This window comes from Heterocephalus glaber, unplaced genomic scaffold (genome assembly GCF_053883595.1).
Source record: "Heterocephalus glaber isolate CG9 unplaced genomic scaffold, H.glaber_assembly_v1.0 deba00000943, whole genome shotgun sequence".
Taxonomy (NCBI): Eukaryota; Metazoa; Chordata; class Mammalia; order Rodentia; family Bathyergidae; genus Heterocephalus; species Heterocephalus glaber.
The window spans coordinates 10,105,823-10,132,295 of NW_028258175.1; the positions used below are offsets into that span (position 1 = coordinate 10,105,823).

The window sequence follows — 26,473 nt, forward strand, 5'->3', positions numbered from 1 at the left end:
CATAAGTTCACCCTCTGCCAGGACACTTTCCCAGGGAGATGACACAGATGATGAAACAAGTGTCAGTTGTTATTTGTTCTGAATAAGGGGTAACAAGGATTAAGGAAAAGTATGTCCCGGGCTGAATTTGTTTGGACACATGTATACAGATAAATAATCAAAACACTGCTTGGATATTTTAAGCTTCTCATCCCTCAGTAATACATTATTTTATGCAGACTGATGATGTAATAATTCCATGAATCCCTCGCTCCACCTGAAGAACCAAGATTATGCATTTTCCCCTCTGCCAAATACACAAAGAAAGCAGGACACCAGAGTGGAATCTGTGCAGTGGGAAAGGAGTCAATTTCCTTCCCATCATGGGACCTCTCAGCAGGTAAATATTGATTACATTTTCCTGGTGCCTCAAGCCATTATTTTTGATACAACTGCCTGCTTCCAGATATGAATTTTCCCCCGTGTCTCCATGGGGATATCAGATAGAATGAGGAGGAAATTTTCCCTAAAGGAGCTTAGCAGAGAGGCACCTTCTAATTATGAGCATTTAATTCACATCTCCAATATTGGTGTCCTTGGGAATTGATAGCAAGTGTTCAACCTGCAGGTAATTCTTCGTTTGATGCCACCTGAAGTTTGGGAAGACAGAGCCCCAGGCCTGACCTAGAAAGGAGAGAAAGGCCATAATCCACACTATTGAAGCGCATGCCCAAGGCCTGATGATATTGGTTCTTGAGTGAATTATTGATATATCCTCAGGAATCCATGGGGTAGCAGAGATGTCAGGGGTGAGAAGACAGCAGGCATATTTTCCTGGAATTGGCAGGGGCTGCTGATTAAGCGTTCAGACACCTACTTGGTGTTAACAATATTGCTGGCAGGTACCCACTGTCTAATTCTGCCTTGAGCAGAAATGCATCCCAGGTGAGATTTATGCACTGCACGATATCCACAGATGCCTTCCCCTGACACCAGCTCTGTGGTCATAAGGAAGAGGGAGGATGGAGGTTAAGATTGTTGGCCGCATACTCAGGAAAACCTCCAGCTGCAGAGCCAAAGTGCCTGCCAAGCTTCCAGCATGAATAGCAAAACTGCCCAGAAGCAGCAATGCAATGGAAGGAATATCCCTGCCTTGGGTTGGGTTCCACTTAGCAGGAGGGAGCACACACCCCAGCATTATTTTATGCAAGGCTGCAGTATCTATCCACTAGCTCCATCTGCCACTGGATGACTTCCAGTGATGTTAACTCCTTAGCACTTATAGCTTGTCCTTTGCACTGGGTATCTGTTCCTGTGACAAGAAAAGAAAAGCCCTCAAGAGGACAACTGCAAATACTTGAATCGTGTCATCTTCAGCGTGTAAAGGAGAGAGCCTGGAAAATATGAGTGGAGTTTTGAGAGTATCTACTCCAGCCCCATCAGTGCATGTGTTGATGTGTTGACTCAAGTAGTAGATTAGAACAGCCAAAAGAAATGTAATTTGTATTGCAAAAAAAAGAGAGGGCTTTGTAAGCTAATAAGCTACTAAGTTTTCTTCTTTTTATTCCTTATTGTTTTGGGGGGGTTTTTTTCTTTGAGACAGGGTCTTACTATGCTGTGCAGACTGGCTTTAAACTTATGATTCTTGTGATCTTCCTGCCTCAGCCTCCCAAGTAGGGGATTGCTATATTCACCTCTGTTCTTGGCAGTGGCTAAGCTTTCTTGCTCAGTCTTTTTACTTCATACATGAGAAAGCAAGGCCTTCCCTTTCTGCTTCACAGGGTTTCGATGAACGTGATTATGTCATCCCATTTCCAACATTACCAAAACTATCCAGTGACTTTAAAGCCAAAACTTTTTGTGTGGCTCACAAGCCCTTGCATGGTCATATCCTTCCTCCATCCACATCCTCTCCTGCACTGTACTTCTAGAATCTCCCCGAATGCCTCCCTCTTTCCATATCCTCAATCTTCAATGACCACCCCTTCTTTTTTGAAGGTTCGTTTCTCCTTCCTACCAAGAGATCTTTGCCTGTGTGGGTTTGCCTGCTTGGAATGCTCACCATCACCACCAACACCATCGTCACCACCCCTGTCTGTTGCCTTGATTACTCATAACCAATCTTGAGTTCCGTGTGCAAGTATCACCCCTTTGGGGAAGTTTGACCCGGTGGTTTTTGAGACTAAAAGTGCCATGTTCCCTGTATACATCAGGACAACTTTTTCGGACTACGAATAGCAAATCTATCACAAGCCTAACAAATGAGCACACTCTTTGACCCCAAAATCTCATGTTAGAATTTCTCAGCCAATGCTTAAGATTTATGTAAAAAGAGCAGGAGTATTTATTTCAGAATGGTTATAAAAAGAGAAAGGGGAGGAAGGAGAAAAGGAAAAGGAAAAGGGACCCAGAAATAAAAGAAACAAAATGAATATCCAACACTAAGTGATTGGTTAAATGTTATATATGAAATGTGATTACAGTAAAAGACATTGCCATTAATCTCCCTCAAAATAATTCCCCTTGCTTCAAACACACTTATCCCATTATTCCTGCTACTTTCTGAAACAGTTCTGGAAGTTCTTTTTTGTGCCTTTAGCTGCACTGTCATGGCTGCCTCAATGTCCTGAATCAATTCAAAACATTTACTTTTCATGGTCATTTTGACTTTAGAGAAGAGCTAGAAATTGTACAGTGCCAGATCTCATGAATAGCATGGGCTCATCATAATGCTCGATGAGCCCGCCTTTCCACTGGATGGCACTTGGCAATAGCATTCACTGCATTTCTTATATTTCATAAAGAAATTTGCAAAAGAGGACTTCCAGAACTGCATCAAAAAGTGGCAAGAACAGTGGGATAAGTGTGCTTAAAGTGAGTGGGAGTATTCTCAGGTGGATTAATGTCTATGTGCCTTTTACTGTATTAAATCTTTTTATTTAAACACATTTTTTAAAAATTCACCATATTTTCAACCACCCCTTGTATATCCACGCAGTGGAATACTAGTCGGCCATAGAAAATGCATTGCATAATCCATATGTGATATAGAAAGGGGTTCACAATACAGTAGTAAGTTGAAAATTTGAATCATGGAATAGTATACTTAGAGTCTCAAATGTATTGAGGGGGAAGTTATTCTTTGGCTTCCATGTCATCTACACTTTCTACATCAAATTTAATAAGGGACTTAATTCTAAGAGAAAAAACAACCCTTAACACACTCAGCCATCCAGACAAATTGGCCTTTCAGTACTCTGTATTTTTTCCCTTTAATTGAGGGAAAGAAAATTGCACAACTGGGCTTCATCAGAGGGAAGCAGAGCTGTCCAAAGTCAAGGGAAAATTGGTGACTTTCTTTCTGTCACTTTTCTCCTCTTTGACCTCTATCCTGGCCTGGATGGTTCCTTCTTCATTGGTCTTTCTTCTTCTCACCCACAATTTCCAAGTGATTCCAAGTTCCAGTCAAATCAAATCTGAAAGGAAACACGGAAAATTTTCCTGACAAATTTCTAACAGTTATTCCATCCTTCCTACTTATTGATGATCCCCAAGGTTACAGTTAATTGGAGGTACTCTAGAGCCCTTTCATCTGTCCCCTGTCAGAACTGTCCTGAGGAGTTAACAGTCTTTAAAAAGAGAACCAGGATGGTCAGAGCCAAAAGGAGATAAGCATATGTTTGTGCAAGCTAAAAATTTGCACTATATGGAACAGAGTCAAAATAAATCAATAAAAGCAGTTTCAGACATCCACTACAGAGAAAAACTGTTAATTACTTGTATTACCATTGATATCTATTCATTTGAGACTTTTGTTCAGAAAAGGCAATTGCTCGGTCCTGTTATATAACCAAAATCAAGAGAATTTACAAAGAAAGGGAGGGTAAAAAAATTCTCAGCTGAAACTCAGACAAAAGATTAAGGAAAATGAGACAAGTGATATTTCCCGAGAATTTACTGAGACAAATCAGCTCAGAAAAGATAGGAAGGAACCTGCCCAGTTTCATCCAAATGCCATCCATCCTCCCATGGTTGCATTCTTTGCAAATAAATTTCAAATTTGAAAGAGTGCAAAGAAAGACCCTTGCAAAACATTTCTCTGTAGTCAAAGCTTCCCTCTTTATCAAAAGGGATGGCTTTTCTTAGTTGAGACCTTTGAAAATATATATATATGTATATATATGTATAAATTCAGAGTCTAATGCTTATGAGTGAGGACTCCATAGTCCCAAAGGCCTACATTCAAGATCCATTTCTGCCTGACATAGCACAGTGACACCTGGCAGTTTAACAAAGGTGTCTGAGCATTACTCTGCATGTGTAAAATGAATATGAGACTACCTCGTAGTGACATGTAAATCTAAACCTGTATGAGGCATTCCATCCACCAGCCTCTGCGGAGAGGAAGGAACCCACCTGAGCATTTCAAGTGGCAGAATTTTAATGTGGAGCCTGACTTGCATAGATGATGAAGGACTGAGATCCTATGTGGAAAATGAGGCAATCAAATTTTAATACTACAGCTTTAAAAGCTAGATTAATGCAGAAAAAGATTTCATGACAAAACATCAAAATTCTAAAGAAAGGCAGAATCCAAACCCGCATTTGTGTAACCCAGTGTCATTCACTTCATCCTGGCCCTGCTAGAGATCAATAAGCAGGAGGAACTAACTTCAGCTCCTGTGACAAGGACATTTACCATGTGTCTCTGGTTTCATCACTCCAAAAGGAAAAAACCGCAGATCCATTAAGCAATGGCTTCTGGTTCCTCTTTCTCATGAACCCCCATTTCAATCCCTATGGATTTTCCTATTCTGCATATTTAATATAAATGGAATCATGCAATGTGTGACCTGTCTCTGGTTTTGTTCATTTAGCATTATATTTCCAATGTTCATCCATGTTATCCCATGTATTAGTACTCCATTCCTTTTCGTGATTGAATAACATTCCCCTGTGTGAATATATCACATTTTGTTTATCCATTCATCATATGATGTCCATTTGAGTTATTTGAGTACATTTGGGCTATTGCAAATAGTGCTACTGTGAAGGTTAATGAACAAAGTTTTGTTTGAACATTTATTTTAAGTTCTTTTGTTTTCAACTCTATATTCAACTGTAGGGATAGAAGTTCTGGGTTATCTGATATTTCAGTGTTTAACTTTTGGATGAATCATCTAATATAGTTTTAACAACTACTGGAGAAATAGTCTCTGGCTCCAAAAAAGCCAAGAAAAGTACTACAGTATCTCATTGGTTATGTTCATTCCTAAATTAATCATTGTGGGCAGGAAGATGGAACAGCCTAATTGATGAAGATGTAGGCACTTCCCCTGGGAGGGAAGCTTTTGACCTAAACCACACAGATGGAGAGAAGAGAAGTGGTGAGGCCTTTTCAAAGGAAACTCAAAGTGGTGAAAACAGATGAGAAAGGAAGAGATATTGAAAGGTAAAACAAAGAGGTGTCCACCTCACCAAGGATGCAACAAAATAACAGCTTTTGTTCCTAATGTGTGAGGGACATTTGTTGAGCATTTAATATATGACAGCACTTCACAGAGAATATTAGCAGCCCCACTGCCACTAATGAGAAAAATGAGGCTCAGAATTTAAGTAACTTGCCCAGGTTCACACCGTTAGAAAGTGGTTCAGTTGGGATTTGAACCTATTGGTCTTCAGTGGCAAAGCTCCTATTCTTTCCTAGTCTGTACCATTCTGATGCTTTCCTGAATAGCAGCCATCCACCATGAAATAAACGAGATTTCTCCTTGGTGAAAAGTGGATGCCTCAATTGCCACTCTCTTAGTTACTTTCTTGTCTCTGAGACACAGTACGTGACACCCGTAAGTTCAAGGAGAGGTTTATGTTGGCTCATGGTTTGTAGAGATTTTAGTCCATAATTGTCTGGCACCAAGCCAGGGTAGCTTGGCAGAGGAAAAAGAGCTCATGGCATGGCAGAAGGAAGCAGAGAGCAATCGAGAGGAGGGAAGGAGATGGACCCTTCCAGGCCTCACTCCCAGTGACCCAGCTCCTCCAACCAGGCTTCAACTCCCAAATCCCATTTAGCTATGAACTGATCACGCCCCCATGATCCAGTCACTCCCTAAAGCCCCACTACATGAGGCTTTGGGGGGACATCTGGATATAACCCTAACAGCCACTGTGGTAGGTACCAACATCTGCATATTTACATGTGCCAGCACACTCACATAAATTGCCAGTGGCATAAATTGAATGTTTAGAACCTTTATCTCCCATCACATACATGTAAAGGCAAATTTTTTTTAAAACATTCTTTTTCCTCCTTAAAATCAAAGACCCTGTCATTTATCAGCCAACAAGTCCCCAAAAGTAGTCAGAACTCCAGAAATCCACCGGGTATCTTTGCTACTACACAAGGGAATGAATTTGTGGTCTCCTGAAAAAGTGTGAATATTACACACCATTACTCAAGCTTTTCACATCCACCAAAAGCAGATCTTCAGGTGGTGAGCCATATTACTTCTCTTAAATATCCAAAATTGTTTTCCTAAAGCATTTAATTTGATTCAACATCCCAAGGATTGTTATTCATAAATGGCAGGGATCTGATTTCTCCGGGTGAGAGCTCAGTGTCTTAACATGGTACCTTGTCTCCCTCCTCTGTCTGAGCTTGGAACAGGAAGGAATCTTTACAACCACAATCTCTTAATAGGATAAAATTTTTTCCTGCACATTGCATCTCAAGGGATCATTGTCATTTGTCTCTTGTAAATGACAATCCAACTTCTTTGGGCTCCCTAGTTGCTTGGGGAAAAAAACGTTACTGCACAGCATGTCTCAAATGATATTTGATAATTATAACAGAAATCCAATGTTAATTGAGCTGTCTGGCTGAAGAGTTACATGGGCTTTTGTGTATACTCACCAGTACCCCAATGCCTCAAAAATAAGCCTGATATTTCCTCATTCTGATGATATTTTGCAGACATACATGAAAATAGGAATCAAATTTTATTCCATGCACATATTAAAATATCATAGTTTCCTGGAGAGAAAAAACAGCCTGTTTATTATCCACGAGACATAACTCCACGCCTTCGTAACTTTATGTGCCCTTTACTTTTTTTCTGAAATAGTCTTCCCTTATCTCTGCTTTTCCAAATACATCTTTCAATTGCCTTCAGAGTCCACTTCAGCTTACAGTGATTTCACTCATTTGACTGTACCTTCCATTTGGAAATTAGTCTTGAACATCTTTGTGTGACATTGTCTGTATTCTTCAACTGAATCGTTTTAACTGTTCACATTTTTTAGTCAAGGTCTTGGCCCTAGTTTTTACTTTACCCTTACTTAGAGAACAATGGACTTATAGAGGACAAACCAAATAACTAGGAGGCTTGAGGATTCTCCCTCCTTTCCCAACCACTCCCTCAAACCACCCCTCAGCCAAACACACCTCATATTTCTCTAGGGAAGCTCCAAACAAATCTCGCATCAACTGAAGATATCACATATCAAGAGTGCTGGAGGGTATTAAAAATTACTCCATGTGCTCTGAGAAGCTGAGCCAAGGAGAAAATAGTGATCAATTAATAATAAAGACAGTGAGTGGAAGACATTAACCTTGTTTCAGAATAACAGCCTCATCCAAGTTAGGCAAAGCAAGAAAAGCAAATTTCAGGGAAGCTGTCAGTGGTTCTGAAAATTCTGCTTCTGTGACTACCTTACCACCTATTGTTGTCTTGACCCTTTACTCTCTAACTGCACTTACCATTGATTCTCTTTACATGGCATGACTCCTTACTTAACTTTAACTAAAATGTCTTCTGAACAATCTGTCTCCCAGACTAGCAGTCTTAGAAAACAGCAATGAATAAAAGTATGCACTCTGGGCCCAAACTACTTGGGTTTGAAGCCCTGATCCACCATATAAAGAAAGCTACTAAACCATCTACCGACTAAGGATAGTAGTACTATGTACTAAAGTTAAAAATAGTCCCTGACACATTGTAAATTCCTTAAAATGTCAACTTTTTATTATGCCGGCTATGTCTTGGGTACTTAACTACACATAAGGTATCTAAAGAAAGGGACTATCACCCCTAATTATATCCTCTACTGGCCATAGAATAGTAGGTTGGCCAAGCTTCTGAAGTAAAACCAACTGGGCCCAAATCCAGCTGCATAACATACTATCTGCATGATATTAACCAATTTACCTAAACTTTATGAGCTTCCTTTTTCTTTTTTTTTTCTGACACATTACTGTTTTTTAATATAATGATAATTACGTTACATCAAAATTTCATACATGGGCGAGTCGCACGGAAGACGCTGAATCAGCCCGTGCCCTGGCATCAATCCACTGGACACGCCCCCACCCCGCTCCTCTGTACAGCCACCTGGTTCCACACTGCAAAGACGCAGAGGACACCAGACCACCAGTCCACGGTACTGGATCCCGCCACTCCCAGTCCAGAGGTAGGGGCCTCTGAGCCGCCCTCCCACTGCTCCTGGTCCAGAGGAAAGGGCTTCCTAGCCACCATCCCTTCCGCTGCTCCTAGCCCAGAGGAAAGGGCTTTTGGGCCACCTTCTGTCCCGCCACTCCCAGCCCAGAGGAAGGGGCTTCCAGCCACCATCCCTCCCACCGCTCCCGGCCCAGAGGGAGGGGCTTCTGAGCTGCCGTCCTACTGCTCCTGGTCCAGAGGAAGGGGCTTCCCGGCCACCATCCATCCCGCTGCCCCCAGCCCAGACAAAAGGGCTTCTGGGCCACCTTCTGTCCCACCACTCCTGGCCAAGAGGAAGGGGCTTCTGGGTGACCATCCCTACTGCCGCTCCTGGCCCCTGTACCACCTCTCCCAGCTCAGAGGAGGTGATCCTGAAGGGCGCCAACAGCACCCCCTACCCCCACAGTCGAAATGAGAAAACATGTAAATAAGTCTCAAAACCAGACTTCCAGATCACCTACAGCAACCCCAAAGGGAAATGAGATGGAACACTCTGATACTCAACCACCTGGACCCAATGAACTGGCAACAAAAGGGGATCTGGAAAAAATGAAATCAGAAATAATTTCTCAGATAACAGGAGAAATTGTGCCCCTAGTGCAGGACATGATTAATAAATCTAGAGAGGAGCTAAGGAACATGATGGAATCCCAACATAGGAAACAAATGGAATCCATAAAACAGATGCAAATAGATTTCCAGGAGATGAAAAACACAGCAGAATGAGCCAATGTGAGGACAGAATTTCAGATATAGAAGATAAGATTGCAATTAATGACCAGGAAAAGAAAAATTGCTTCAAAATTATAAGGGAACATGAGAAATCAATCCAGCAGCTGCTAGATGATGCAAAGAAGAATAACATAAGACTGATTGGAGTCAATGAAGAAACAGAAGACAGTGCAGATGACATAAAAAAACTCCTCACAGAAATAATGGTAGAAAACTTCCCAATCAGGGGAAAAGAGCTTTACATACAGAAAAGTGAGGCATATAGGACTCCAAATAGTCTTGATCAAAAAAATTCTACACATAGGCATATAATTGTTAAGATTCCAGAAACTCAACAGAAGAACAAAGTTCTACAAGCAGTTAGAGAAAAGAAACAAATCACATACAAAGGAAAGCCCATCAGAATCACAGCAGACTTCTCAATGCAAACCATCAAGGCAAGAAGAGCTTGGAGTGACGTATTCCAAGCTCTAAAACAAAACAGCCTCCAACCGAGATTGATGTACCCTGCAAAACTATCTTTCAAAATTGATGGAGAAATAAGATACTTGCATGACAAAGAGCACCTTAGGAACTTCATGAATACCAAACCAGCACTCCAAAAACTTTTATACAATATCCTAGGAACAGACATAGAGGATCACAACCCCAGGAAGCAAAGCAGAATGAACCCATCTGGCATGACAAGAAATTAAATGTAAAGGGGGAGAACCCAACAAAAAGAAAAAGTCGTGGCAATGACAAGTCAATACATTTCAGTTATAACCATCAACGTTAATGGTCTCAATTCACCAATCAAAAGAAATAGACTGGCAGAATGGGTCAAGAAGCAAAAATCCAACAATATGCTGCATACAAGAAACACACTTAATTCAAAAGGAAACTCATAGACTGAAAGTTAAAGGGTAGAAAACAATACTCCGTGCAACAGGAACCCGAAAAAAAGCAGGAGTAGCTATCCTCTTGGCAGATCAAGTAGATTTCAAACCAACACTGATTAAGAGAGATGAAGAAGGACACTACATCCTTGCAAAGGGAACAATCAAAGAGGAAAAGATGATTATCATAAATATCTATGCACCAAACACTAGTGCACCCAACTATATAAAACATACTAACGGACATGAGAAGTCATATATGCACTAATACAATTGTAGTGGGGGACCTCAACACCCCACTGTCACAAATAGATAGATCAACTAGACAAAAAAAAAGTAATGAAATACTAGAACTCAAACTCTTGAACAAATGAACTTAACAGATGTTTACAGAGTGTTCCACCCCACAAAATCAGAATACACATTCTTCTCAGCTGCACATGGGTCATTCTCCAAAATAGACCACATACTCACACATAGAACATGTTTAAGTAAGTGCAAAGGAATTGAAGTTATCCCCTGTATATTATCAGACCATAGTGTGATGAAATTGGAGATCCATAGCAAAAGAAACTCAAAAATTTCATAAACACATAGAAATTGAACACACTTCTGAATAACCAATGGGTCACAGAGGAAATTAAAGAAGAAATCAGACAGTTCCTTCAATTAAATGACAATGACAATACAACATATCAGAATCTATGGGACACAATGAAAGCAGTCTTACGAGGGAAATTCATAGCAGTGAATAAGCATATTAGAAAACAGAACGAGCCCAATTAAACAACCTGATGCTGCACCTCAAGCTTCTAGAAAAAGAAGAGCAGGACAACCCCAGAGCTCATACAAGGGAGGAAATTATAAAGATCAGAAGAGAAATCAATGCAATGGAGACTAAGAGAATGATACAAAAAATCAATGAAGCCAAGAGTTGGTTCTTCAAAAGAATCAACAAAATTGACAAACTCTTAGCCAATCTTATCAGAAAAAGGGAAGAAAAGCCCAAATCCATGCAATTAGGAATAAAAAGGGTGAAATTAAACCAGACCCAGCAGAAATCCAGAGGATCATCAATACCTACTTCCAGAACCTATACACCAATAAGATGGACAACACAGAAGAAATGGACAGATTCCTAGATACATATGAATTACCAAAGTTGAACGAAGAAGACCTAAAAATTCTGAACAACCCAATATCAACCAATGAAATTGAAAATGGAATTAAAAACTTATCAACTAAGAAAAGCCCGGGCCCTGATGGCTTCACTGCTGAATTCTACAAGACACTTAGAGAGGAACTGCTGCCACTACTGTTTAAACTCTTCAATGAAATTGAAAGGGAAGCAATAGTCCCAAATTCATTCCTGGAAGCAAGCATCATCTTGATCCCCAAAGCAGAGAAAGACCCAACCGAAAAGGAGAACTATAGGCCAATCTCACTAATGAACATAGATGCAAAAATCCTTAATAAGATACTGGCAAATAGAATGCAGAAGATCATCAAGAAGATCATACACCCTGATCAAGTGGGATTCATCCCAGGGATGCAGGGATGGTTCAACATACGCAAATCAATCAATGTGTAATACACTATATCAATAGAGCCAAGGACAAAAACCATATGATTATCTCCATAGATGCAGAAAAAGCATTTGACAAAATCCAACATGCACTTATGATAAAAACCCTACAAAAAATTGGAATAGATGGTCTCTACCTCAAACTGATAAAAGCCATCTATGAAAAACCAATAGCCAATATCATACTAAATGGTCAAAAACTGAAATCCTTCACACTAAAATCAGGAACAAGACAAGGATGTCCACTATCACCACTCTTGTTCAATAGAGTTCTGGAAACATTAGCCACAGCAAATAGACAAGAGAAAGAAATAAAAGGAATAAAGATAGGAAATGAAAAAGTCAATCTGTCATTATTTGCAGATGACATGATACTGTATATGGAAGACCCCAAGAACTCCACCAAAACTTTGACTCTCTAGGTTTTCTGTGCCTGGCTCTGGGGAGGTCTGCCCAGAGCTACTGGGTGTTTCCAGGCCTGGTGATACTTGCCCCACACTCTTCCCAGTTTCTGTGGCATTGGTATTTGGGCTAAAGGAGACTTCACTGGGGTACCTTGATTTTGGTAGGTCACTGGTGGTCACTCCCAGGGAGACCGTCCCTGGGGTTTCTGGGACAGTCATGCGGTGTCTGGATGGAGCCAGCCTCTTCTTAGTCTTTCACAGATACTTTCTCTACCTGGGGTCCTGAGGCTACGGCCTCTCGAAGTGGAGAAGCAGCTCAGCATGTTCGCTGTTGACCGTCTCAGGCCAAGTGAGCTTGGGAGACGGCTGTTACTAGATTGTGACACCCATTAACAAGGGTTCCAAGTTCTGTTTGGAGATGTTGCCAAGGACGTGAGCTCATGTCTTGGGGGTTCCATAACCTGAGTCTCCATGTAATAGAAAAGCCTATAGCCCTGTAGGGATAGAGACCCCTAGGCAGGGAGAGATGAGCCCCTCCCCAAAGGACTTCAGGCAGCTGGCAGAACAGGCTTAACCACCCATAAAAAGCTGACAGTCTGCTGAGGTTGCACCTCCTCTTCACACCGTACTCTGCAAAACCTGGTTTGCTAAGATCAAAAGGAAAAAGAACCTTGGTCCTAAGATGTAAAGGGCCCCTGAAAAGATCCTTCCCTGTTGTCCCTAGTAATGAGCTAAGTTAATCATTAACCAATCAAGTAGGGGCGCCCTCAGCCCAGAGGCAGGATAGGCCCCAACTACTATAAAACCAGCATCTTGAGCCCCCCTGCAATGGTGGCTCTGTTTCGGGCACCCCTGCCTGTCTCTCTGCCAGAAGGCAGCTGTACTCTTGCATGCTTGCTGAATAAAAGTACAACTTTGCTTCTACGCTTTCGGTCTCTATCTGATTCTTCCACAACCTCTGTGTCATTGGGAGAGCCAGGCCCAGGACTGTGGGGACTCTCCCCATGTCTCCGCTCGTGACAGCCATTTTTTCTTCATAATAAATCAGTGGCCACTTATTTTGTTATTTTTATCTAAGTATCTATGAATATTTTTTTCTATTTCTCATCTATCTGTTTTTCACTTTTGCATTACTGGGGCTTGTACTCTGCATCTCCTCAGTGAACTCTATCCTCAGACATTTTACTCTAGATACACACTAAGGGTCTCACTAACTCACCAAATTGGTCGGGCTGGACTCCATCATGTGACCTTCTTACCTCAGCTGTCCAGCATGCTAGGACTGCAGTCACACACCATCCTGCCTGATTCAGTGGGCAACTACAGTGGCCTGGGGTGCCTTTGTTGCAGAGATTTTCCTCACTTTTCCAGTGGGCTTCCCTTTTCATCACGGAGCCTGAGAGAGGCCCTCTTTCTGATGCTCACTTCTGCTCTATCTTCTGGAGCTCAGAACAATGTCCTTTATGACCCCCTGCGCCTCTGGGCTGTGGATCCCAATACTGTCTCAGCACAGCCCCCAGGGTGGGGGACAGTAGTGCTGCTGGCACCCGCGCAGCTCACCCCCTCGGCACTGGGGAATGAGCCTCCTTTTTCTAATTTATAAAGTGGATCAGCTTGCATCTATTTGTCAGCGTTTTATATATTCTAGATAATGTATATAGGCACAATAATTAAAATGGGTGTATAACAAACACTGATCATTGCATGAATGGCTATGAATATGAGAGGAACACATGAAGATGTTACTTCTTGTGTTCACATATCACAAGCCAACTGTAAGAACCTGAATGCATATTGACGACCAGCAGTATTGGTTTGGTGCTTCATCCTGACAGGTCCATTTCTCTGAAAGGGCTCAATGATATTCATTTGATCAATTAAGGTAACCAGGGCCTTATTTATCAACTCAATTTCTTTACAAAGAATTTCATGTAAAGAAATTCTTATTTTATGACAGCACACGTTAAACTAGCTGTACAAAGTGTCTAACAAAGGTCAAATGGGACACAAGAAAGATTGCAAAGTATTCTGTCTGGGAAAAAAAACATTTTTCTTTCTAACTGGAGATCTGGTGCTATCATTGGATCTCATGTCCAATGTGTTGAATTAAGTTCATGAGTCAGATTCCTGTCCACTAACATAATTTGGGGGAAATCTGGTGACTGTTAAAAATACATTTGTAGATTATAACTCTTGGCATCATTCCCATGCAAATAACCCCCTTCTGAGATACCTTATTTCCTTTAGAATTTGAAGGAAGAATTGTCCATTGCACCTCATAGTTCCAACTGTGTCTTAATTAGGACCAGATGGGAACTAGCAAGGAAAATGAGACAAGAAGTCATCTCTTCTTGGCAGGCTGTATGTCGAGTGGAGAACTTCTAAGAAGACTTGTTTGGACATACAGTGTTATTTGCCCACCTAGGGTACAACATGCTGTTTATCAAGCATGACCTAAAGAATGACTTCACACATGGTCTAAAGGGGTTGGCCCTGGTCAAGGTCCCTGGTGATCGCTCTGCTCCCCAGGAAGCAAGTCTCTGGGAAACACGACACCTCACTGCCCACGATCTGATCTGCTCTGCCATTGGAGTCCTTCCCCGAGGACAAGTAGAACCTATAAACCTAAGGTTTCAAATGCCCCAGATACTAGGGTGTTTAATACTGAGCCTTTGGGAAGGACTCTCACCAAATATTTTCTGCTGAATTCACCATCTTGAAAGTAGCTGGAAAACTACAAAACATCTTCTCAAAAGGTAATATTGGGTATGCAATTTACCAATATGTCACCAAAACCCAAGACTTGTCTTCTAAGTTCTACACTGGTGTCGCAAGAAAGAAGAACTAAAGAAAATGGAAGAGAGTATAGTAATTGGGTTAAGAGCATGGGCCTGAGGTCAGACCTACCTAGGTTTGAATCTTGTCACTACCATATCTGACTACATCGAGTTACATTGTTCTGTACACTTAGACTACGCTCCTGGTAAATGGAAACCACAATAATAGCTCCTACCTTATAGAGTATAAGTGGACAGTAAATCTTTATCATGTGCTTAGACAGAACTAGTAAATTGTATGCATCCAATAAGTTGCACAGAGTTCATAATGTCATTTAATATTAAAGTATCATGAAGAAGGTATCGCTCTCATTTATTTTGATGCCAAGAAAACGGATACTTTAAGAAAAAGAATTTTTATTTGGGTTCTACAGCTGTGCCACAACAAAGCTGATTAAAACTTGGGTCATTCTGATTCACAATCTCAGCTAATTTAATCAACTATTAATGCTAGAAGCTCTAACCCTTGTAATCGCCAACCCTAATGATAAAACTCTCCTTTAGGGATTGATTTGGCCACACCAATGAGCCAAGGGGAGAACGGCTCTGACTTCCAACTTGGAAAATAAAAGCAATTATTAAAGGGCTGGGGATTTACCTCAGCAGTTCTGCCACCTACCTCGCAAGCGCAAGGTCCCAAGTTTGATCCCCAGTACAAAAAAAAATATATTAAAAATTTATAAGATCTCATCCTATACAACTAAATAACCATTAGGGCACAACTGCAAATTCAGCCCCTTCAATAAAAATACCTCCAGCTTCTGAAAACTGCAAATGTAAAATTGTATATTTTCATAAAGTCAGTATCCTAAGGGCTAGAGTGTATGGACTGTTAACTTTATGTCTCTTCATTGGGCAGCTGTGACAAGTGAGGAAAAGAACTTAACTAGCATTGACTGAGCACTTACCATCAGGTGTGGGGTTGGGTGTTTTGAGCTCTTACCACTTCATCCATCAAAAGGCACTAAAAGGAAGTTTTTAGCCCTGTTTCACTGGGAGTAAGCTGAAAATCGGAGAAGTTAAGTGACTTGCCCAAAGTCACTCAAAGGAATAAGGAGCATTTAAACCCAGGTTTTTGAAAGCAGGACTTCAGGGTATAGAAAGGGGAAGTGGTCAGGGGGAGTGGGGTAAAAAAGGGGATACATAGGATAATGTTGGGGGGATATGATCAAAGCTTCATATATGCATGTATGGAAACAGCCCAGTGAACCCTACTAATTTGTACAATTAATGTGCTAATTTGTACAATTTATGTGTTAATAACAATAGTAATTTGAAACCCCAGGTTTGTCTAAACCCAGCACCTCAGGGCCAGCATTTACACGGTCTACAAAAAGAATTTGCCTTCCTAGAGCTGTCCCAACATTCCTTCTATATACCACACCAGACTTCCTGGAGATGGCATTCCTTAAGAAAAATTAAAATCAATGTGTTGATACCTTCATGGAGATCTGAGTGGGCATGAAGTCTCAGAAATAGAAGCCTTTTCCCAGAAACACAGTCTTCCCTGCATGTCTCCCAGCTCTACTTCACAATTCTGAATAAAATAGAAGCTTCTTTTTATCCTTATTAAACAGTATACTCTTCTCTGTAACTACCATGTCCTCATCTTCTTTATCCTTGCTTGAATGTAAAATTCTCTTTCCCTGTGATATTTATGCCCTTAGAAATTACAACACACTGCACATGGGGTTTAATTATTGAAAAGCGACAGGCTGTGTGAAAAGTGATCCCCAAGCATTTTCAGAGGACAGATAGATCCCACATAGCAGGACAACACCTTTTGTTAGAACTCTGGGATTACGGCAAAATTGCAGTTAAATATATTATACATGCCAGGGAAAGATACGTCAGCACTTTTTAAAATAAATCTACTTTCTTGTGACTTATTAAGTTAGCTCTAAAAATTTGTTCTTGGATAAAACCTAGCTTGCAAAATATTGCATCCTTTAACAGCACTAATCAATCCTTCTGGCATTCACCAAACTCTCCAATTTTAATTAAAATAACATTTTCTGTATAACGTTGAGATAACCTCTTCTATATTAGGAATTTGTAAAAACACTTTTAGGGGAAAAAAAGATATGAAATTATCAGTCCTGTAAAGTTCACTTCCACAGAGGACATAGAAAACTAGAACTTTCCTTCCTACCCTAATGAGAAAAATGGCTGATAAACTTCAGAATCATGACTTGTCTTAAACACTTCCAAAAGTTGAGCTCAAAGATGCACTGTATTAGCTTGCCAGGGCTGCTGTAACAAAAGCAGCACGAACTTGGTTGTTTAAACAACATAGATTTATCATCACATAGTTCAACAAACCAGAAATCCAAAATAAAGGTGTGACAATAGGATTGGTTCCTTCTAGGATCCATGAGAAACAGTGTGCTCCATGTGTCTTGCTGGGCTTCTGCGGTTGCTGCTGGTCTTTGGCATCACTGTAGTCTCTTCTCACCTCACATCCCCACGAAGTGCTCCCTGGGGGCATCTCTAGGTCTATGACAGCTTCCCTTTCTACAACAATACCAGTCAAATTAACGAAGACCCCTTCTAATGACCTCGCCTTAACAAATTGCTATTTTCAAATAAATAAGTAGATTCACATTCTAGGTTATGGGTGTTAGGACTTTGCCATCTGAATTTTGTGGGGACACATGTGAATCCACAATAATTGGAAATTACTTTTCTTTCTGTGTGTCAGCTTATTCCCCTGCCAAATGGGGCCATTATATGGTCATGAGAATTAAAGTAATTAACATATGCAAAAACACCTAGAATAGGAATCAGCAAACTATCACCTGAAAGCCAAATACAGCCTGCCACCCACTTTTGTGCCATCAGCAAGCTAAGAATGGTTTCTACATTTTTAAGGAGTTGAAATAAATCAAGGAAGAATATTCCATGACACATGAAAAGCAAAATTCAAATTTCAGTGTCCACCAATACAGTTTTATTAGAACTCAGAACTTACCATCTGTTTGCATGCTTTCTCTAGCTGTTTTTGTCCTACAGTGGCAGAACTGAGTTGCAGTTGCTACTAAGACCCCATGGGCCCCAGCCCTAAAATATCTACTGTATGGCCCTTTATAGAAAATGTTCATCAATAAGTGACCTAGAAGTTTACCTAGTATATAGTAAGAACTGTATTAATTTTACCAGGGACTATATTCATTTCCTTTTCTTTTACCATAGAAGTTATCCGCCTCTGCAATGCTTTTTATAGCAGGATGAATTTTCAGTCCCTGTGATGGAAGGGGAAGGCTGTCCGCATCTACTGCCAGACCCTTCTGTCCTGAGGATCTCAGTCATCCCAGATCTCCCCCTGAATTGGCTGGTTTCCCCTAGCACACACTACAGCTGCTCCCCCGGCTGAATCAAATCCAGGCCAGTGAGCTTTGTTTCACTTCTGCTAGTCTCAGCAATGTCATCTTCCCCCACTGCACAAGTTCCCAATAGCTCCAGTGGGTCCAAAGGTGAGCACTTCCACACCTTAAATTATTTACATCTGAGAAACTCCAAAGGCTTTTGCTCCCTTTCAATCACATCAGCAGTGGGCATCCCAAGCACAGCACTTCTCCTTTCTGTCAGAACCTTCTGCCTCCTTCCAACAAATTGTGGGAATTTTCCACATTGGAAAAAGAAGGGCACACACTTTTTTATTCTCCCATTTTTCACTGGCCAAATAAAGAAGCAAAGCCACATTTTACTTCCACGATTCATCTGGGATGACCAGGAGGAACCGAGCAGATGGAAACAGAGATGGATGTGGCCGTGTATGCAGAGGCATCTGCAACAAGCCAAGAAGAATGCATTCCTGCTGGGTCAGCAAACCTTGCAAACGTGGAGGAAAAGATGATGCTTCTGACAGGGAGAATAAACGCTCTTTCTTGCAATGCTTTGAAGAGTGGAAGCTTTTATTGCCAGAGACATCACAATTGTTTTGGCTCAACATATTCATGGCTTTGTGTTGGATGGTATTTTGTGTCCTCTTGGGTTTTTTTCCCCTCTTTGAAAATCAAAATTTAGGAATCAAACCAAGTTATAGGCAGATTAAAGTCTTTAACTCTTAATTAAAGGTTTTTATTCAGCCATATGCATTCATTTTCAGCATTTTCATCCAGACCTCCCAGTTGCCATTGAGGAGGGATGGGAAATTCTAAAAATAAATCCATTGCATGCACAGTCCCTCTGAGGTCAAACCATTGTCCCCAAGGAGGACACAGCTGTGGTGATTGCTGTTGTTATGCCAGCGTGGCTGGAGTCAGACCAGGATGGGGACGTCTCCCTCAGAGAAAGCTAGGGGGAGAAAATGCTCCCCAAATAGAACCCAAGCGAGCCAATGTTCTGGAACAGTCCTTCTTTCTGCAGGGCCCTCTGTCCCCTGACCCTGGTGTCCTTCTAACTTCCTTAACTCACCTAATAGCAACTCCAGCTTCAACTGCTGAGGCCAAAAGCCCTGGACCTGACTCCTCCTCCTCACACCCACTCCCATCTGTTGACAAATCCTGCCAGGTCTATCCAGGATGGGCTGTGTGATTTGTAGGGCTCAGTGCAAAGGTTAAGGATTTTAAGATAAGAATATAGTGTTAAACCAATCACAGGGCCCTTCTGAGTGAGAGATCTGTGTGACAGTCCATGAAGCCAGTCCTGGTTCCACCCTCAAAAACATATCTAAAATCTGACCATTTGTCACTATCTTTCCTACTAACAACCCAGGCTGTGCTCCCACCTGGTGACTGCAGAGTCTCCTAACTGTCCACTCTGCTTCCACCTTTGCCTCTTCAGTCTATTTGCAGCATAGCAGCCAGAGAGAGACAGATGACATTTCTCTTCTGCTCAAAACCTTGCACCAGGTGTTCAAGTCACCCAGAAAAAAGCTAAAGTCCTCACAATGGTCAGCAAATCTACTCACATCCCCAGGTCCTCTCTACACTCATTCCAGCCTTCCCCTTGCACATTTTGCTTCAATCACACAGCTTCCCCATTTGTCCTCAAACCAGACAGGTGTGTGCTTTTCCTATGGCCTTTCACCTTGCTTTTTCTTCTGCCTGTAAGTTCTTCAGTCATATATGCACACTCTGTGCTCTACCACATATCTTTTAAACCTTATTCATTCAACAAATATTTATTGGGTGCCAATGATGTGCCAGATACTATCCTAGACACAAATGCTGGTAGGATCCATCACCTCTCTGATCCTTACTAGGTCAAGCATCTTTTCATACACTTCTTGGCCATTTTATAGCTATTTTTCTGGAAATAGTCTTTCTGCTTTCTGTGATAAACAATTTACATAAAACCGACTTTGTGTCAGGCACCACTCTACCAGCTCTATAAACTGTTCTTATCCTGAATGTGTAAGTAAGGAAAATTATTAAGTGACTTACCCAAGGTCACACACCCACTTTTTTATTGGGTAGTTGAACTTTGTCATATTGATTTGTAGTAACTTTTTAATATAATGGGCATTATCCATTTGAATGTTATGTGTTGTAATGTATGCACAATAAAGAAAAGACATCATATTGTCCCCCATTGCCTTTGTAACATGCTTCCTACTCACTGAGCTACACAGATGAACTAGCAAGAACATTTTTTTTTCTAAACTTGCATATTACTGTTGCTGTGGAACAACAAATTATCTCCCCACCCAAAAATAGCAACTTAAAACCATAAGTATTTATTATTTCCCAAGAATCAAGGATTTAGGAATAGCTTAGCTGGGTGGTTCTAGCTCAAACATTGGTTACAGCCAATCTGTCAGACAGAGCTGTCTCAAAATGAGACCACCCCTAAGCTGATTCATATGATTTTTGGCAGGTCTCGGTTTTTCCTTGGCGTTTGACCAAAGACCACAATTCTTTACTAATAGGAATTCCTTACTAATAGGTTGTTCCATAGAGCTGCTCCCAATACAGCAACTCTCTTCCCTTTAGTGAGTGATTAAAAAAAGGGGAGAGGGAGAAAGAGATAACTCAAGATGGAAGCTATGATTTTTAATAAGCTAATATCAGAAAAGACATCTCATCACTTCTATCATTTGCTGTTTGTCACACAAACCAACCCCAGTACAATGAGTTGGTAGAGGTTGTTCCCCTTCGTTGTTAATACCAGGGAGTTGAGGTGAAATTTCTGAGCACTACCCTGGAAGCCAGCACACCATGGGGCATTTTTATTCACCATTGTCCACTTGCTGTGGAAATATAGCTAGTGAATGGATCATATATGAGACAGTGGTCCCACCAGTGTATAATTTAGCCCATATGTGTAGTCAGCTAATCCATCAATATTTGTGTAAGCACTATGTTGTCTGCAAGATGATGAAATCACGTAAACTTGTCCCTGCTGTTAAATAATCCATGACTACGCACACACATACTAAATGGAACTTTTAAAAGGGAGAAACTCAGAGTTCTAAATCTCATGGATAGTTTTACAAAATTAAAGAGTTTATGCTGCCCAATATTCTCTAAGCCCAAGATTGATATTGTAAGCAATGGAAACCCTTTGGTTATTTTAAGCAGGAATATTTAAAGGATACTGGATAACTTGCTGAATCTCCAGCAGCAGTGGAAGAGGTTAGATCTGAAGGTTGCACAAACAGACACAGTGGAAAATTCATCTATAGAGTAGATCCAGGGAAAATATCACAGTTTATATCCCTAGCACTACCAGTGCTGGACACAAATGATGCTAGAATCTGGAGCTACAACCACAGTGACAAAGTGGCTGCTTCTGCATGGCCCTTCTTTCTGTCAGTTTTTTGCTAGTTTCTGATTCAAAGTGTAGGGCAGGAATATTTGACCAGCATAGTCATTTAATAAATCATATATGGGTCTGTGCCCTAGCTGGAAGGAATACTGAGAAATCAGACGCCCAACATTTTTGGCTTGTATGCAAGGAGGAAGGCTGATCAACATTCTTTGGAAGATTCCTTCAAACATAAGGAATTCCAATCCTAAGCAGCCAATACAAATGGCAGATACCTACATCTACAAAATTTGGTCAATTAGAAAATACAGCATTTCTAACTAACCTGGAAACAATCTGAAACATAGTATACATAGGAAGCTAATGCCTTCCAAGACTAATGAGAAAATCGAAGCCATAAAAACTGAAAAGAATTGCCTAATACAATATAGAAAGTAAATGACAAGAGGTAAAACTTTTACTTTTAGCTCCAGACTTCCTGTTACTGACAAGGGCATTATTAATCTCTTTAGTAGTATGAATACCTTTGGCAGGGTAGTGAAAACAGGAACTCTTGTTCAGTATCATAAGTTTTAAATGTGTAAAGCAGACTACATTGCATGAAATATATTGTATGAGTTATATTGAGATGTAGCTATAGCCTTAAGAACAAAATCTAGCACTGGATCTGACAACTACTTGCAAACATTTGTAAATCAGATTTGTTCGTATCCAACAAAGTGAGACTTATACAGTACACCTGTGAAAGTTCACAACGCTAATGTTCATAAGTCAGGGACTTACTGTAGTGAGAAATGAACATAATTATGATTTCCAGTAGTTCCAGTTACAGGAAATGTTTATACTATGTTTGTTGTCTACATTAATAATTGAGATGTGTTAAAAATCAGAAGTCAGTAAAAATTTTCTTTTCCTATCCAAGCTGGTTAATTCTTCATATTCTATGGCAGACCTGCCAAGAGCTGAGATGGTTGTCCTGGGTCAGGAATTCCCAAGCTATGTAATGAATATTCCAACCTGCCTGAAACACAGCACACAGCACAGAGTGGTCAATAAAAGAGATTGAAATTAGTACTGTGTGCTGGGGGGGGGGGTGAGTGTACACATATGTGCTAAGGGGGTGCATGTCTATATGAGTGTACTTGTGTGTTTTCCCATTTTAAGATAGTCCTAAATTTGCAGGCAGAAAAAGCCAGCATACTAAATTATTAAATGGAAAAAAAGGCACGTGGAAGAACAACATATAACAATAATAGCTATCATTTATTGGCCCTTTTTACAACACTTGCAGGTATATCATCTCATTGAATCTTTGAACTAATACTTTGACATGACTGTTTTTATTATTGCATTTTATGGATGAGGAAAGTAAAATGTGGAGAGATGAAATAATTTGCCCAAGGTTGCCGAACTGCTAAGTGATGGAGTTAACATTATAGTCAGATTGCCTGATTCCAGGATTTGGGTTTTTGTGTCCTGCTGATGCAACTTTCATAATTAAATGTTTTAATGAATAGATATGCATGTGGATATATAATACATAGAGAGTGCTAGAGAATTATATGTGCCAAGCCATCTCCGATAAGAGTCATTGGGAAAGGACAGAGGGGGCGAACCATCTCCTCTTTAAAAACCTACAGAGGCTGAACATATTTTTAAAAGATTGCCCAAGAAATAACAAATGATGGTGGAGGTGTGGGGAGAAAGGAACCCTTCTCCATTGTTGGTGGGAGTGCAGACTGGTGCAACCACTGTGGAAATCAGTATGGAGAAACCTCAAAGAACTAGGGCTAGAGGTCCCATTTGACTCAGCTATTCCCCAGCTGGGTATCTGCCCCAAAGAATAAAAAGAATCATGCCACAGCGATATATGTGCACCCATGTTTATAGTGGCACAGTTTGTAATAGCTAAAGCTTGGAAACAGCCCAAGTGCCCATCAACTGGAAACTGGATAAAGAAGATGTGGTTTATTTATAAAATGGAGTATTACTCAGCCATAAAGAACGAGAAACTAGTCATTTATAGCTAAATGGATGCATATCGAAGCCATCCTCTTAAGTGCAATGAATAGGACACACGTGTAAATACTGAATAGTTTCTCTAGTGTGAGAAACTGAAAGTGTAAATAAGGGTTAAAACAACTAAAATGAATACTTGATAATTTGAAATAGGAAAAAAGGTCCAAAGGTGTAGAGGTGAAGGGAGGGGAAGGGGAAAGGAAAGAAGGGAAAGGAAAAATTATGAGAAAAGGCAAAAATGGAAACAAAGTCTTTGTAAATACGGAAGGGTGGAGGGGGTGAAGGGCGCACAGGTAATGGGGAAAAAATAAGAACCAAGATACATCATGTACAGGTACAAGCACCCAATGATAAATGTAAACGTACTGTATAACTAAAATGTACCAATAAAGGAATTTAAGCAAAATAAAAAAAGATTACCCAAGAGCTTCATATACTAACCTGAGCAAATATCACAAGCAGTGTTGAGCAAAAAGGAATATGTACAGTAGAATATGGTATATTTATAATCTGTAAAACAAAATGATATAGTACTTAGGTACCAAATCACAGAGAGTAAAAACATAACAATGTGAATGGAATTAATAAATACCAAAGTGGGAGAGGGGGGATGAAGCAGGAAAAGAAACACAGGAGATTTTAATCATATTGATTATGTTTTATTTCTTAAGCAGAGTGGTGGCCACCAGCTGCTCCTTATATTACCATGGTATCTTAGTTACTTTGCTCTCATTGCTGAGACAAAATACTGGACACCCAAAGTTAAAGGGGGAAAAGTTTATTTGGTTTACAGTTCATGGAGGTTTCAGTCCATAATCCAAGGCAGGGTGGCTTGGCAGAGGAGTAACAGTTTATGGTGGCCAGAAGGTAGCAAAGCAACAAAGGACCTTAACAGCATCTTTTTGCTCCTTTTATCTTATTCAGATTACTAAAGGCAGGTAGCACTCACACCCTTAATCCTAGTGCCCTCGGGCCTAGCCCCACTATGAATCAATCACACACCCTAGATTCAGCCACCTCTGAGAAAGCATGAGGCTTTGGGAAACATCGAAACACAAGCCATAACACATGGACACTATTATATTTGAACTGCCTCAAAGTAATGGTAAGGGAAAGAGGAATTGGTAATATGAAATGCCCACAAATATTCATGTTTAGCTTTGATAACATTTTAATTTTTGCAATGCTACTCTTGAAATTTAAAAAAAGAAAAAGAAAGGTGTTAAAATTTTACCTGATGAATATACGAAAGGGGACAGGGCATCAAACCCATTTTAAAAAGAATTTCAGTGTTTTGTTCTTTAGCTGGTACCTTCCTCTCCCCAGACCCATAGACCACTTGGTACGTTGTGTTCTCCACCATGGGCTGCAGGCAGCAGGCAAAACTACAGTGCTAAGGTCAAGACCATTTAACAGAGCTCTCTGGGTGAACCTCAGCCTCCAGTGTCCTCACCGGGGTGGCTTTTGTCAAGCAGCTGTCGGCATCACAGGAGCCATGAAAACACCACCACATGACAAGACTCTTAGTAGGGGACCCTGGGTCACAGAGAAAGAAAAATGAGATTCCAAGTTCCACTGAAGATCACATCCATTTTTTAAGAAGCCAGGACAAGGTTGCTTTCTGGTTCCTTTAGTGAAAGAGCCATTAGCTTCTCCTGGGGAATGGAGATAACTTCCAAAGAGAGATAACTGAAATTTAAGAAAGGAAGAACCACAATCCAAAACCAGAAGAACTTTGTGCATGAGCTAGCTAATGCTGCATAGCAAGCTGCCACAAAACTCAGTGGCTTAAAACAATCAGTGTTTATTATTTCTTCTAAATCAACTATGCAGTTGTGCTGACCAGTATGAGGCTCAGGTGATCTTGGCTGAGCTTCCTCTTGTGGCGGTCATCACCTGGAAAATTGGCTAGAGGCTGGCTAGAACCTCACTTCATGTGTCTAATGGTTAACTGGCTATGAGGGGCTGTTTAGGGATAAGAGGGCTATGTGTCTATCACCTTCCAGCAGGCCAGTCCAGGCTTGTTCTTCCAGTGTCTGGGCAAGGCTTCAAGAGAAAAAAGAAGTATGAAAGGCATCCTGACTTAGAACTGTCACTCTGCCACTTCTGCCAAATTCTATTGGACAAAGTCATTCACAAGGTGAGCCCATTTACAAGAACTAGAAAAAATAGACTCTACCCCTTGGTGGACACCACTGGAAAGACACATTGTAAGATAACTGGACATAAGGAGTGAAGAATTTAGGACATTTTTATAATGAGTCCACCATGCCTTGGATCTAGTCCAAGCTTTGCTAGTGACTCACAGTAGGATTAGAAGGAAATCACTTCTCTTTGAATTTCAGTTTTCATATCTGTGAAATGAGACTGTTGAACTAGATCAAGGGCCAGTGCTATGGTTTGGATGAGTGTCCCCCAAAAGTCCCCATGTAAAATCTCCTTCCCCAAGGTAGTCCTATTTGGAAGTGCTGTGGATCTTTAAGAGGAGGGGCCTTGTAGGAGATCCTCAGCTCATTGGGCCTATGCTCTCAGAATGGTGAAATGCCTACCCACCCCTTCCCTTCCTCCCTACCTCCCTGTCTCTCCTTCTCTCCTTCCTCCCTTCCTTCTCTTTCTCTTTTTCTCTCCCTTGCCTGGTTCAAGACATGACTGCTTCTTCTAGCACATGCCCCTGCCATGATGTGCTGAACCTTCACCAGAGGTCCACACCAATGGAATTGCCCAGTCATGAACTTGAACCTCCAGAACCATGAGCCAAAATAAACTTCTCTTTACTTCATTACTAACTTTTGTCAGGTTTTTTGTTGTTGTTATAGTGGCAGAAAGCTGGCTAGTA

At 40.8% G+C, this 26,473-nt stretch overlaps 2 long non-coding RNA genes across 2 annotated transcripts in view; one reads left to right on the plus strand and one right to left on the minus strand.

The window, feature by feature from the left end:
* LOC147828662 (uncharacterized) overlaps positions 1 to 26,473 on the plus strand; it is a 174,947-nt gene that overhangs the window by 143,694 nt on the left and 4,780 nt on the right. The gene's annotated exons all lie outside the window — the stretch shown is intronic.
* Positions 3,209 to 12,463, minus strand: LOC110344218 (uncharacterized). The gene is made up of 4 exons (XR_015450477.1): positions 12,222 to 12,463; positions 7,421 to 7,526; positions 6,890 to 7,009; positions 3,209 to 3,455 (listed from the first exon to the last, which is right to left on the minus strand). It is a non-coding gene; the product is annotated as an uncharacterized LOC110344218 (long non-coding RNA).